We start from the raw sequence: 13,348 nt of genomic DNA, 5'->3' as shown, positions 1-13,348 counted from the left end.
GTAAGAATAAATCTTAAAACAGACTGCGCAATGGGCCAAATGCCCTCCTGTGCTGTAAGCAATGCCACCAAGCTGATAAACCATGAGAAGCATATTTTATAATCATTCCTGTCCACATGGTATGAGAATTTAGTTGCAGAAAACAATTATTTTGATATATACTTGAAGCTTGGGTGTTCTTTGAATCTGTGGCCGGCATAACAATGTTGTACATCCTCATTCACTGCTGTATAGTGCAGTCTATTGCATTGGACTGAGAGCCTGCTGTCTGCATTCAGATGCAGAACCTATCTCTGTATCTCTCCCAATCATGACCTTGACAGCAGGAGTCAGCCTGCTTGCATTGTCAAGGAGACGGGTGCAATCGTGCTTTCTGCCATAGCAGAAAACAACAAACAGCCGACAGTCAATCATTCCTTCCCGTGATATCTTAAAACACAATTTATTGCCTCGATCTTTTCAAAAGTTTCTGCTTAATTTTATCTCCCTGGTTTTCCCTGTTTTCCTCTAACAAGAGCTTGTGTGGGTGTGTGTGTTTCCACAAGCAGCTGAATTGTACTCCGCGCTTTCTGTGGCTGGGTGAAGCCTGCTAGTATCAGGTGCCTATTCAGCACTGGGAGGCATCATAGCTAAACCTAAACCTTTCCTTGCCTAGTGTGGGGGTCGGTTAGCTCAGTTGGCTAGATAGCTAGAGTGTGGTGCAGAATGGCGTTAACAGTGCTGGTTCAATCCTTGTGCTGGCTGTTGTGGTTCACTGACATCTGCCTCCTTGCCTTGCCCAACACTTGATGTGGAGTGGTGCCCCTCAAGCTATATAACCACTTGTCTCTCTCTAATGGAGAGAGAGCTCTATGGCTAATTACCATTCCTTGCACAACTACACCTTGCATTTATATAGCACTTTTAACACAATGAGGTGTTATTGAATCGTCTATCAGATAAAATGGTGATGCCAAGCCACATAAAGAGAGGTGACCAAAGTTGTAGTCAGTGTTTTAAGGAGTGTCTTAAATGTGCAGAAAAAGCCAACGGTGGAGCAATGAAAATCAAGGGAATGTACTACCAGGAATGGGAAATGATGGCCACATGGAGAGTCTGAGATACTGGACTGATTTTCAATGAAACACAGAATCATAAGACAAAATTTAACAGATTTTTTAATATGTAAACACGGCCAGGAAAGGACCAGCTCAAGCCAGCCCCAAGTTGTCTGGAGTGTTATGTCCAAATATATCTCAATCTGATCTCCTCCCCACCTCATCGCTGTGATACCTCTTGGGAGAGGCTAAAAGTCCAGGACCAAGAATACTCTGGGTAATTCATCTTTGAAGCGATCGAAACCTGTCGAGGAGATGTATGAACCAATTTTATCTGTTAACCCCACCCCCAGTCAGCCCCCCATTCAGGGACCAATGCAGCGAGTCTAGCATCCACTGCAGCAGCCTCTGTATTATGAAAGGATTGGTACAATGAATGTGTGCGTTACAATTCACTCAGGGAGCCCAAGTTGCTGTGGCAACATGCACTTTTACATGCATGTTGTAGTCTGGAGCTATAGACAGTGATGGTAGAGGCTCCAATTTTCTTTCCATCACCTGATGGACCAGGAGTCTCTCACACTTTTGCCACCTGTCATTGGCGTGTGTTGGAAGGATTTGCAGGTTGATAATCAAACCTTCCTTGGCCATCAAGCCTTGGAGAGGGACTCGAACCAGAGCTTCTGCCTCAGAGGTAGAACACCACCCACTGTGCCACAAGACCTCCGGTAGGATGAATATTGGAAGAATATTTCCTCCAAATGGGGAGCCATTGACAAAAGGCCATCAGTTTGTTAATGAGAGTGAGAAGAGCAGTTGGGACAAATTTCTTGATGCAGAAGATTATTGGAGCATGGAATGCTTCACCAGTGGGAGTGGTTGGACAGTAGTCTAAGGTCGATACAGACATGAAGCAGAGGAAGAGACAGCCATTTGGGTAGAGGGAGTGGGGCTTGGCAGGAGCAAGTAGGGTTTGGTTGGGGTTGCTCTGGTTGAGACACAATGGGCCAAATGACTGCCTTGGGTGCCGTAAACCTCTGCCGTTCTCTGCGTCCTTTCCAACAAAGCTCATGGGATATCAGTTAGCAGAGGAAAGTTTGGCAAATTCCGATGAACACCAACAACTCATCCAGATACCTAGAATGTACCTTCTCTGCCAAGGTCCAAGTAAGTGTTTGGAGGGGAGTGGGAAGAGCTGGACTCCAAAAGAAAAGTGCTCTGTTTTGATGACACACTCTATGCTGAGTAATAGTTGGGTGCGGTGATACCTCAAGATTTGCTTCTAACCCACAAATTTCATGACAAATTAGCCCTCTTCAAGTGTATGCTCAATTGCCTTTTGAAAGTTCCTATGTAATCGGATTCCACCCATCCGAGTCCCACATTCAGATGCGTTCTATCTTAGCTACCTCTCTGTAAAATAATTTCTCTTCATTTTCCCTCTGGTTAAATTTTAAATGTATGGCCTCTGGTGACTCACATACTTGCCAGAGAAAACAATTGCTCCCTCTTTGCTTCATCAAAACCCCATCATCAGTTTGATGGAACGTAAACCGCAGCATAGACTAGTTGGGCCAAATGGTCAGTTTGTGCAGTAGACGTACTGTGTAATTCTCCATGAAATAAACAGGGTATTGTAACCGGGAGAGAGAGAGAGCTCGCGACTTATTTAAAACACACAAACACAAACAGCTGGCACTTTGTCTGATTGCAGGTGGAAATTTAATAGCTTTTATGGGCTTAGATGTTCAGCTATTGCTCCCTGTCACAACCTTTTCACTCAGAGAACAAAGACATAACAATTCAGAGAGTACAAGAGCAGGAGAGCTGTGCGTTCAATAATTCAGACAGGGCCTAGGGAGGGAAACACATTCAGCCGAGATAGCAGCTGTCTGGAGAGATTACAAAGTCGGAGTATTGTGTGAGTGCAGTCCCACCCAGTCGTACTCTCAAGAGTGATCACCTGCACTCCACACTTAACTGGCAGGAGTTGAAATATTGATGTCCCACTGAATTGTAGTGAAAGATGTTATTGAATGTAAAGTGGCTTTGTGTTGTTACATAGAATGTACAACACAGAAACAGGCCATTTGGCCAATAGATCCATCCTGCACAAGCCTCCTTCGCTTCTTCTCATCCCATCACCTTTTCCTTCTATTCCTTTCACTTTCATCCTCAAGTGCTTATCTAGTTTCTCCTTAAATGCTTCTATACTGTTTGCTTTAACCACTCCCGGAGGTAGCGAGTTCCACATTCTCACCACTCTCTGGGTAAAGAAGTTTCTCCCGAATTCCCCCTTGGATTTATTAGTTACTGTCTTATATTTAGGAGTTCTTGTTGTGCAGTCTTGCGGTGCAGTGGGTAGCAACCCTGCCTCTGAGCCCAAAGCCTGGGGTTTGAGTCCCAATCTGGGACTTGATGGCCAAGGAAGGCGTTCACAATGTGGTCAAACAGGTTGATCATTGACCTGCAAATCCTTCCAACACACGCCAAAGGCAGGCGGTAAGAGCGGGAGAGATTCCTGGTCAGCCGTGTGATGGGATGAAAGTTGGAGGCCCTACCATCACTATCCATAGCTCCAGGCTACAACATGCATGTTACCACAGCAACTTGGACTCCCTGAGTGATCTGTAACATGTCACACCATCTTACATTTATACCTCCCAGTTCTTACCTGCGCCCACCCTGTTAAACACTATTATAATTTAAAAGCCCTCTATCAGCCCACCCTTCAGCACTCTCTTTTCTAGCCCTAGACTTATTCAGTTTTTTCCTGATAGTTATAACCTCTTCTGGTGTCATCATAGTAAATCTTTTCTGCATCTATTTCAATGCCTCTGTTTCCTTTTTATAACATGGAGAACAGAACTATGCACAGGCTGGAGAATGCTCTAATTTCATGGATGAAAAAACAGGAGTCAGGAGATGAATTTTAAAGAGAGTATTAAAGGAGAGGAGGCTGGTGGAGAGATGGGAAGGTTACGAGGGGGCAGCTACAGATCGTGGGGCCTGGATATCTGAAGGCACAGTGAGGTGAAGGGGTGAAAACATTTGAGGCTGTAGTCAACACACATGGAGGGAGTTGGAGGAGGTTACAGAGATAGGGAGACATGGAGGGGTTTGAAAACAAGGATGAGAATTTTAAAATCAATCAATCAACTCAGTCACCCAACACCTCCAATTTAAAATGATCACACTCGTATCTAAATTTCTTCATGGTCTCACTCCTCCTTTTCTCTGTAACCTCCTCCATCCCTACAACTCCCCCCAAATTCCTCAAATCCTGGCCACCCGATTTTCATCCCTCCACCATTGGCGGCCATGCTTTCTGTTGTCTGGGTTTCTAAGTTCTGGCATTTCTCTCTTTAATCTTTAAATCTCGCCACCTCTCTACCTCTGCTTTAAGAAGCTCCTTGTAACCCGCCTCTTTGACCTAGCTTTTGGTCACCTTGTGCTGTGTTTCCTGCAATGACTACACTTCAAAACACACTTCATTGGCTTTAAAGATATCCAGTGGTTGTGAAAGACGCTATGTAAATGCAAGTCTTTCTTTTTCTGGCATCATTTTACTGAAGAATGAACTTGGCACCAGGGGCCTACACAACCAAACCCCCATCCCGAAGGAAGGGGAGAAGAATGTTTCCGAAGGATATTTTGGAAATGTTTATTTTCTTCCTGTTGGCTGAAGCTTCCCCCAGCCAAATTCAATAAAATCTTAACGCTCCACCTTTCCCACTTTCTATTTATGACTAGTGCCTGGACTCAGGGTCAGTGCATGTCCATTGAGATGCCACACATGATGACTCAGACAGCAATAAAATAACGGCGAGTGATGTATTGCACAAGATAGCTGCAGCCTGGAATTGAAAAGTTCTGTGACCTGGATTTTTTTAACCCAGTCAAACACAGGAGAAAAAGTTTCACTTACAGTAAAGTTGGACATTACTTATAGCACTTTGCAAGCAACCGATGCCTGTGGATGTTTGCTTCACTGTGTCAAAGGAAAGTTCAAAGTTTTACATCAGGGAACAAATAAAAATGTTATGCTTTTAGGCTATACTCAAATATTAGTTCCGTGCTCTGTGCCATATGTCACTTGTGCCCTTCAAACCAGTGTGCGACTTTACAATTACAGTATCTGAAGGAAAGGAAGATCTTGCCTTCCATAGAATCTTTCATGATCTATGGATGTCCCAAAGTGCTTAATAGGCAACCAAATACTTTGGAAATGTTGCCCACTGTTGTAATTTAGGTAACATAGCAACCAAATGGTTAGAATGTCTACAAGACGCACTGCAGCAATTTGCCAAGGCTCCTAGAATATGGGGTCGGCCATTTAAGACGGAGATAAAGGGAAATTTCTTCACTCCGAAGGTTGTGAATCTTTGGAATTCTCTACCCCAGAGAGTTGCTGATGCTCAGCCATCAAGTATTTTCAAGATAGATTTTTGGGTACTAAGGGATAGTGCAGGAAGATCTGCCATGATCTTATTGAATAGTGGAACAGGCTTGATGGGCTGAATGGCCTACTCCAGCACCTATTGTTTATAATGTAATTGCACTCGGAATCCAGCGCAGTTCTGGTCATACGGTCAATGATTTAAGATAAGGCTGTAGATGAGAGATAATGAATCAGTAAATTGTTGTATCAAGTTCTGTGAAAGACACGGTGACTTTGACAGAAGAATTGTCTGTCTTCAAACTGTGTGTCAACCCACCAGCCCCAACACAGACACACATATGCCCTAGACATACTCATATACACATCCACATAGAGACACACAAGCATGGACAATGACATTGCTGTCCTTTCTTAGATTAACTAAGACATCATTTGGAGTTTTCTTTAAATTTATTCTTTCATGGTGGGTGTTGCTGGCTGGGCCAGCATTTATTGCCCATCCCTAGTTGCCCTTGAGAAGGTGGTGGTGAGCTGCCTTCTTGAACCGCTGCAGTCCATGGGGTGTAGGTACACCCACAGTGCTGTTAGGAAGGGAGTTTCATGATTTTGACCCTGCGACCCTGGAATGGTGATATAGTTCCATGTAAGATGGTGTACAGCTTTGGGGAAATGTTCAGGTGGTGGTGTTCCCATGTATCAGATGCCCTTGTCCTTCTAGGTCGTAGAGATAATGGGTTTGGAAGGTGCTGTCGAAGGAGGCTTGGTGAGTTGCTACAGTGCATCTTGTAGATGGTACACACTGCTGCCACTATGCATCGGTGGTGGAGAGTGTGAATGTTTAAGGTGGTGGATGGGGTGCCAATCGAGCAGGCTACTTTACTCTGGATGGTGTCAAGCTTCTTGAGTATTGAAGGAGCTGCACTCATCCAGGCAAGTGGAGAGTATTCCATCACACTCCTGACTCGTGCCTTGTACATGGTGGACAGGTTTTGGGGAGTCAGGAGGTGAGTTGCTTGCTGCAGGATTCCCAGCTTCTGACCAGGTTGCTCTGAACATTAGTCCACTTTTGCCCCCTAAAGATTGTGAGGAGACGTCATGAAGATGGGGTGGTGGGTGGATGGGGTAAGGGTAAAACAGTTACAGAGTAAAGCGGCACAATGCCAATTGTGACCAGTGGACAATGTCCCGAGACCAACTTGAAGGCTGCTGGTTGAGATAGAATCTGCAGGGATCGGGCATGAGGTGAGACGGGAGCTGTTGATCCTGATCTTGGGGACAACAACAAACATGAAGTGAAAGGGTCAAAACACCCTGGGGAATCATCACAAAAGCAATGAAACACATGGCTTGGTTTTCCAAAGAAATTGTCCTGGGAGTGAATGAGGTGGGGGAGAGGGGGAGGACCAATTGGAAATGCCAACCTCAACGAAATCAACCCAATCACAGTGGAAGAGAAGAACGGCTAATTGGACAGATATTAATATTCACAATGAATGAAAAGTCAGTGCAGCTGTCAGTTATAAAAGAAATAATTCAATGATTTATAACCTATGGGGAATACTTTAAACCATAGAAAATTGCTCGTTTAGGAGGATTTGAGCTGTTGTCAGATTTGAAGATTTAGATTTAGAAGGATTTGAGCTCTTTCATTAAAGTTTACTTGAGTGATTCTATCCTAACATTACAAGTAGAGTTTACCTGAGTGATTCTATCCTAACATTACAAGTCAAGACTGTGAGTTGTAATGTTTTTAGTTACAGCTGGTTATAAGCCTGTGGTTGCGACAGGAAGATGTCCTTTTCTCGGTTTTTTTTTTTGGATAGGAGTTATGTCCTAAATCCTACCCCCTCACCCACCTTTCCACAGATCCCAGGTGTGAGCCTTTCATCCACACCAGCCCACTCAAAAGGTTCACATCCCAGCCTGGAGGCTTGAACACCCAATCAAGGTCGATGCTCCCAGTGCGGAGCCAAGGGAGTGCTGCACTGACAGAGGTGCTGTCTTTCGGATGAGACATTAAAGCAAGGCTCCATCTGCCCCTCCCAAGAGGCATTAGGTCAAAGAAGAGCAGAAAGTTTCTCTCCGATGGCCTAGTGACCGGAGTCATAGTGGCCGGAGGACCCGTGAAGATTAACCATTAAAAATAAACAGATGATCTGATCATTATCGCATTCTGCTATACACAAATTGGCTGCTGTGTTTACTACATTACAATAGTGACTCTGCTTTAAAAAGCACTTCGTTAGCCGTAAAGCCCTTTGGGACATCCTTAGGTTGTGAAAAGTGCTATATAAATGCAAGTCCTTTCCTGTTTTTCAATTTTTCTGTCTGCTTTTATGAAGCTTTGCTCAAAATTTATTTTAACAAAGCACTCATTTGCCTATCAAAATAAGTGCTCACTTCAATGGAGCCCAATCATTAAAACAGGAAAGATGTAACGATGATTTGAGGAAACGGAGCGATATCCTACAAGTCACCTTGTTCTGATGCTGAGGTTCCACAATGGGCAGCGAAGGGGTTAAGTGTAGGGCACCGAATGTATGGAAAGAAGCAAGGTGCGTCATGTTATTATTGTGCTGTCAATAAGTGATCTTGCCCGTTGGAAAATTCAGTGCGTTTGTTCTTTGTAACGTTACACATTAATATTGCATAGGGTTCCCTTTGTCTCCCTGGTTTTATTCGCGCACACATTTTGAAGTTGACTAAATGAAGCAATCTTTGAAATTTCAGTGTCTACGACAGTCTGCATTTATATAGCACCTTTAGCGTTGCAAACCATCCCAAGGTTCTGAGGGGGCTTGACGGGGTAGGTGCTGAGAAGATATTTCCCCTCACAAGGGACTCTGGAACAAGGGGGTACAGTTTCAGAATAAGGGGTCTCTCATTTAAGATGGAGTTGAGGAGGAATTTCTTCCCTCAGAGGCTGGAATGAAGGGTTATGGGGTGGAGGGGGTGGCAGGCAGGAATGTGGAGATAAGTCCACAATCAGATCAACAACAATCTTATTGAATGATGGAGGGGCCGAATGGTCTACTCCTGTTCTTATTTCTTATGTGCTTATGTTCTTATTTTTCAGTATGTTATCGATGCTCAGTGCAGCTCTGAAAAACCATCATGTGCCTCCTAAGTTGCAATAAGTTCCAAAAACTCCTCAGCTCTCTCCCTCCTCCCTGTAGCTGTATTAAATCGAAGATTCTGCACCGTGTGCTACTCAAACTCTGCAACAACTGTACCGGACATGGTCCAGGTCTCTATGTTATAAAATGGATATAGAGGCATTGGAGAAGGTGCAATAAGGATTTGCAAGAGTAACACCAAAACTGAGAGGATCCGACATCCGGAGAGATCTTCTAGTCAAGTCTTGGCGGTGCCCTGCAGTCTGGCCAATCTGAGTTTGCCAATTTAAAAAGGGCCCCCTCTGTGCCAACAGGACTAGATGGCACAACATCCCATCCGGAGTACTCGAGTGGCACAGGGACAATGTGGATGTTGACTGAGAACAGAAAGAAAGACTTGCATTTCTATTGCGCCTTTCATGCCCATTGGCCACCCCATAGCACTTCACTGCCAATGAAATACTTTTGAAGAGTAGTTGCTGGTGCAACGTGGGAAACATGGCAGCCAATCTGTGCACAGCAAGCTTCCAAAAATGCCAGCAGGATAATGATCGGATAATCGGTTGTTAGTGATGGGATAAATGTTGACCAGGACAACAGGGTGTCTCCCTGCTCTTCCTCCCAATGGGGGCCCTCAACATTCACCTGAGGAGGCAGCTAGGGCCTCAGTTTCACCTCTTATTTGAGTGGCAACATCACTGACATTGCAGGACTCCACTGGAGCATCAGCTATAAATTCTATACTCAAGTCCTGGAGTTGGATGTGAACCCACGACCTTCTCACTCAAACACAAGTGCTCATCAGCTGAGCAGTGGCTGACACGCAGGCTTCCTTGGGGAGAAATTTTGATCTGAATGGGATTGTGAGCACACTGGATGAGCCTGGAATATGGGGTGCCGTGAGATTGTGGTACACTGGGCGGGGATTGTAGTTTTCTATGATTTATCCGAAAGGTTGATGGATCTCCAGCACATTTGTCGCTGTCAGGGTGTGAGCCTTTAGCTGCTGTTCTGTGTCAGGTGCTATCACTGTACAGAATGTACTAGAAGAATTTACATCTAATTATTCAAATTCAGAATCCCTGCTTGCTCAGTGCCTTCACTGGAATAATCTCGTGCTAGGAGACTGAAGTTATAATACCTGAGGCTGCACTTGTTCCTTTGTTTTACCTCTTTTAATTTTCTCAATTTCGCCCCCTACCCCCTTGAAGAAATTGACACCCCAATGCTGATTTCATTGTCACCAGACACCCTCAAGTGACCATTCTTCACAAAGTGTCAGCCATGGCTCGGTTAGTAGCACTCTGAATCAGGAGGTTGTGTGATGAAGCCAGAGATTTGAGCACAAAATCTAGGCTGACACTCCAGGGAGTTCTGCACTGTTGGAAGTGCTATGTTCAGATGAGATGTTAAACCAAGGCCCTGTCTGCTCTCCCTACTGAATGTAGAAGATCCAATGGTACCATTTCGAAGAAAAGCACTGGAGTTATCCCTCAACAAACATCACAACAGCACTCAAGGAGCTCGACACCATCCAGGACGAAGCAGCTTGCTTGATTATACCCCATCTACCACCTTCAACATTCACTCCCTCCACCACTGACGCACAGTGTGCACCATCTGCAAGATGCACTGCAGCAACTCACCACAGCTCCCTCGACAGCGCCTTCCAAACCTGTGAACTCTGCCACCTGGAAGGACAAGTGCAGCAGATACACGGGAACACCACCACCTGCAAGTTCCCCTCCAAGCCACACATCATCCTGACTTGGAAATATATTGCCGTTCTTCACTGTCGCTGGGTTAAAATCCTGGAACTCCCTCCCTAACAGCACCGTGCACAACATGGACTGCAGCGGTTCAAGAAGGCAGCTCACCACCGCCTTCTCAAGGGCAATTAGGGATGGGCAATAAATGCTGGCCTTGTCAGTGATGCCCACATCCCATGAAAGAATGAAAAAAAACAAAAACAGATTTCCTAGTCATTATCCTATTTCTGTTTGTGGGAGCCTGCTGTGCACAAATTGGCTGCCATGTTTCCTACAACAGTGACTACACTTCAAAGAACTTCATTGGCTTCAAAGTGCTTTGTAATGTCCTAAAGTCTTTTATAAATGCAAGTTCCTTCTTTCATTTTATATTTGTGGTGATGCCTTCTGCCATTCTGGTCGTGTCAACTTATTTTGTTACCTGTCAACCACACTTTGATAAATCATTCAATCTTCAGACCTATGGGTGTAAAAGCTCCTCAGCAACATTTAATTAAATCATTGCTGAGGCTTGTGACTGAAGACTTAATTGTGAATTATTGGGCTTTGATTGGTTTCAGTTAAAATTACCTCTTGCACCAAATATCCAGAGCCTGATCATTGGCACCTCTTACAAGAAAGATTATCCCAGAACTCCATTTTAGGAGTCCTTCAACCCAACAACCCTGCAAAAACTCTGTGTTCCCCAATTCTGGCCTGTTGAGTTTTCCCCCACTTCCTTCAGCCCACTATTGGTGGGCGTGCCTTCAGCTGCCCGGGCTGTCTGCTCTGGGATTGTCTCCCTAAACCTCTCCACCTCTCTTTCTTTCTCCCTGAAGATGTTGCTTAAAACCAACCTCTTCGACCAAGCTTTTGGTCACCTGTCTTAATGTCCCCTTACATGGCACTGTGTCAAATTTGATTACTTGCGAAGTGCCTTGGGATATTTTACCAAATTAAAAGGGGGCTATATGAACAAAAGTTGTTGTTTTTGTATCAGCATTAAAGTCCGTATACATCAAGAAGTATCTTTGCCACATCTTCCTCAAAAGCTCTGATAATTACAACTGAACGTTTGCCCAGCTCAATGGCATAGTATGTAAATATACTGCTAGGTCATCCATGAAGGCCCTGCCTTCTCACCCTCGCCCCTCGCCTGAGGGGTGGTGACCCTCAGGTTAAACTCACCACCAGTCATCTCTCTCTTATGAGAGAGCAGCCTATGATCCTCTGGGAATACAGCAGCTTTCACTTTTCACTGTTTGGTCACACAGACCACAGGGTCCCAGGCTCATCACCAATCTTGGGCCAGAGAAACAGCCAACCTCAATGTTGTGTGCAACAAATAATTGTAAATGAATACCACCGACCTTGAGCAACTTAATCATTAAAATGTGAATTTGCTAATGAGTCATTTCAATTAATTTTGGCTTTGAAGGCTAGATGTAAAATGAGTAGTTGTAGGGTATGTAGATAATGAAGAATATTACTTTAAATTAGGACAGAATAATAGGATCAGTAAGGCATGAATTTAAATGAGTGGAAAGTGAATTTAAAAGCGGTCTCTATTTTATAACACGAAGTGATATTACCTAAGGCAGTAATTTTCTGTTAAGGTGATTTTCTGTCAATATTTACCATGAGTTATGTTAAGTTTTTTAATTGAATCCAACCCCCCCCTCCCCCCCCAATATAACAGCATCAATGGATTATTTTAAAAAAAAACCTTGCATAGGTTTTTGGTGATCATTTTCTATTCATGTCTCCAATAGTAAATTACTATGTCAACTGTCACTGTGCAAACACTGGCTCTGACCACCAGGTGTCTCAGTGGAGTTTTTTATTTGCTCACGGGATGCATGTCACTGACAAGAACAACATTCATTGCCCATCCCTAATTGCCGATTTGAGAAGGTGGTGGTGAGCTGCCTTCTTGAGCCGCTGCAGTCCCTGTGGTGTAGGTACACCCACAGCGCTGTTAGGGAGAGAGTCCCAGGATTTTCACCTAGCAACAGTGAAGGAACGGCGATATACTTCAAAGCAGGATGGTGTGTGACTTGGAGGGAAAATTCCAGGTGGTGGTGTTCAGACTTGTTTGATAATGCTCCTTTGTAAGAACATTGCTGTTGAAACACTTAGGGTTTGGTCCATTTGTTTTGCTGTATCACAAAACCATGTGTTTCCCTTGACCCTCAGAAGACTGATGTTGGGTGAAAGGCCATATGCTTCATCATTCCTTTAAAGCCATTGAAGGGGATTCTAGCATGATTATGGAAGATTCTAGAATCCTGGAATGAACTAGAATAGTGGTAATGTTACTGGACTAATAACCCAGACAACTGGGTTAATACTTTGAAAATGTGTGTTCAAATCCCACCACAGCAGCTGGGGGAATTTAAATCCAATTAATTATAAATCTGGAATAAATTCTCATTAATCTTCTCCTTCAGTTCTCTCTCCAAAGACAGGTCTGATCCACAGCACCATGTCATACGCCGGAGGTAGGGCAGGGAGACAGGTCCCTAACTAAAAGCTAACCAGAACAGGGATCGAACCCCATGCTGTTGGCACCAATCTAATCCACACCAGTCATCCAACTGAACTTACCGGCCTCTCAAGGAGTCTGAGGTGCTGTGGTTACATACACTTTTACATGCATGTTGCAGTCTGGAGCTATGGATAGTGATGGTAGAGGCTCCAACATTCTTTCCATCGCATGGCTGATCAGGAATCTTTCCCACTATTACCATCTGTATATGTTGGAAGGATTTACAAGTTAACCTGTTAGGCCACGTGATGAGTGTGCCTTCTTTGGTCACCAAGTCCTGGACTGAAACTTGAACCCAGAGCTTCTGGCTCAGAGGCAGGGACATTACCCATTGCACTGCAAGACCTTCTTAGTCACATTAATAATGATCGTAAGACTTGTTTTGAAAGCCTATCTGGTTCACTAAGGTCCTTCAGATCTTGAGGGGTCTTGATAGGGTGGATGTGGAGAGGATGTTTCCTCTTGTGGGAGAATCTAGAACCAGGGGTCACTGTTTA

This window comes from Cetorhinus maximus, chromosome 32 (assembly GCF_964194155.1).
Source record: "Cetorhinus maximus chromosome 32, sCetMax3.hap1.1, whole genome shotgun sequence".
In the NCBI taxonomy this organism is placed as follows: domain Eukaryota; kingdom Metazoa; phylum Chordata; class Chondrichthyes; order Lamniformes; family Cetorhinidae; genus Cetorhinus; species Cetorhinus maximus.
This window is presented reverse-complemented; position numbering follows the sequence as displayed.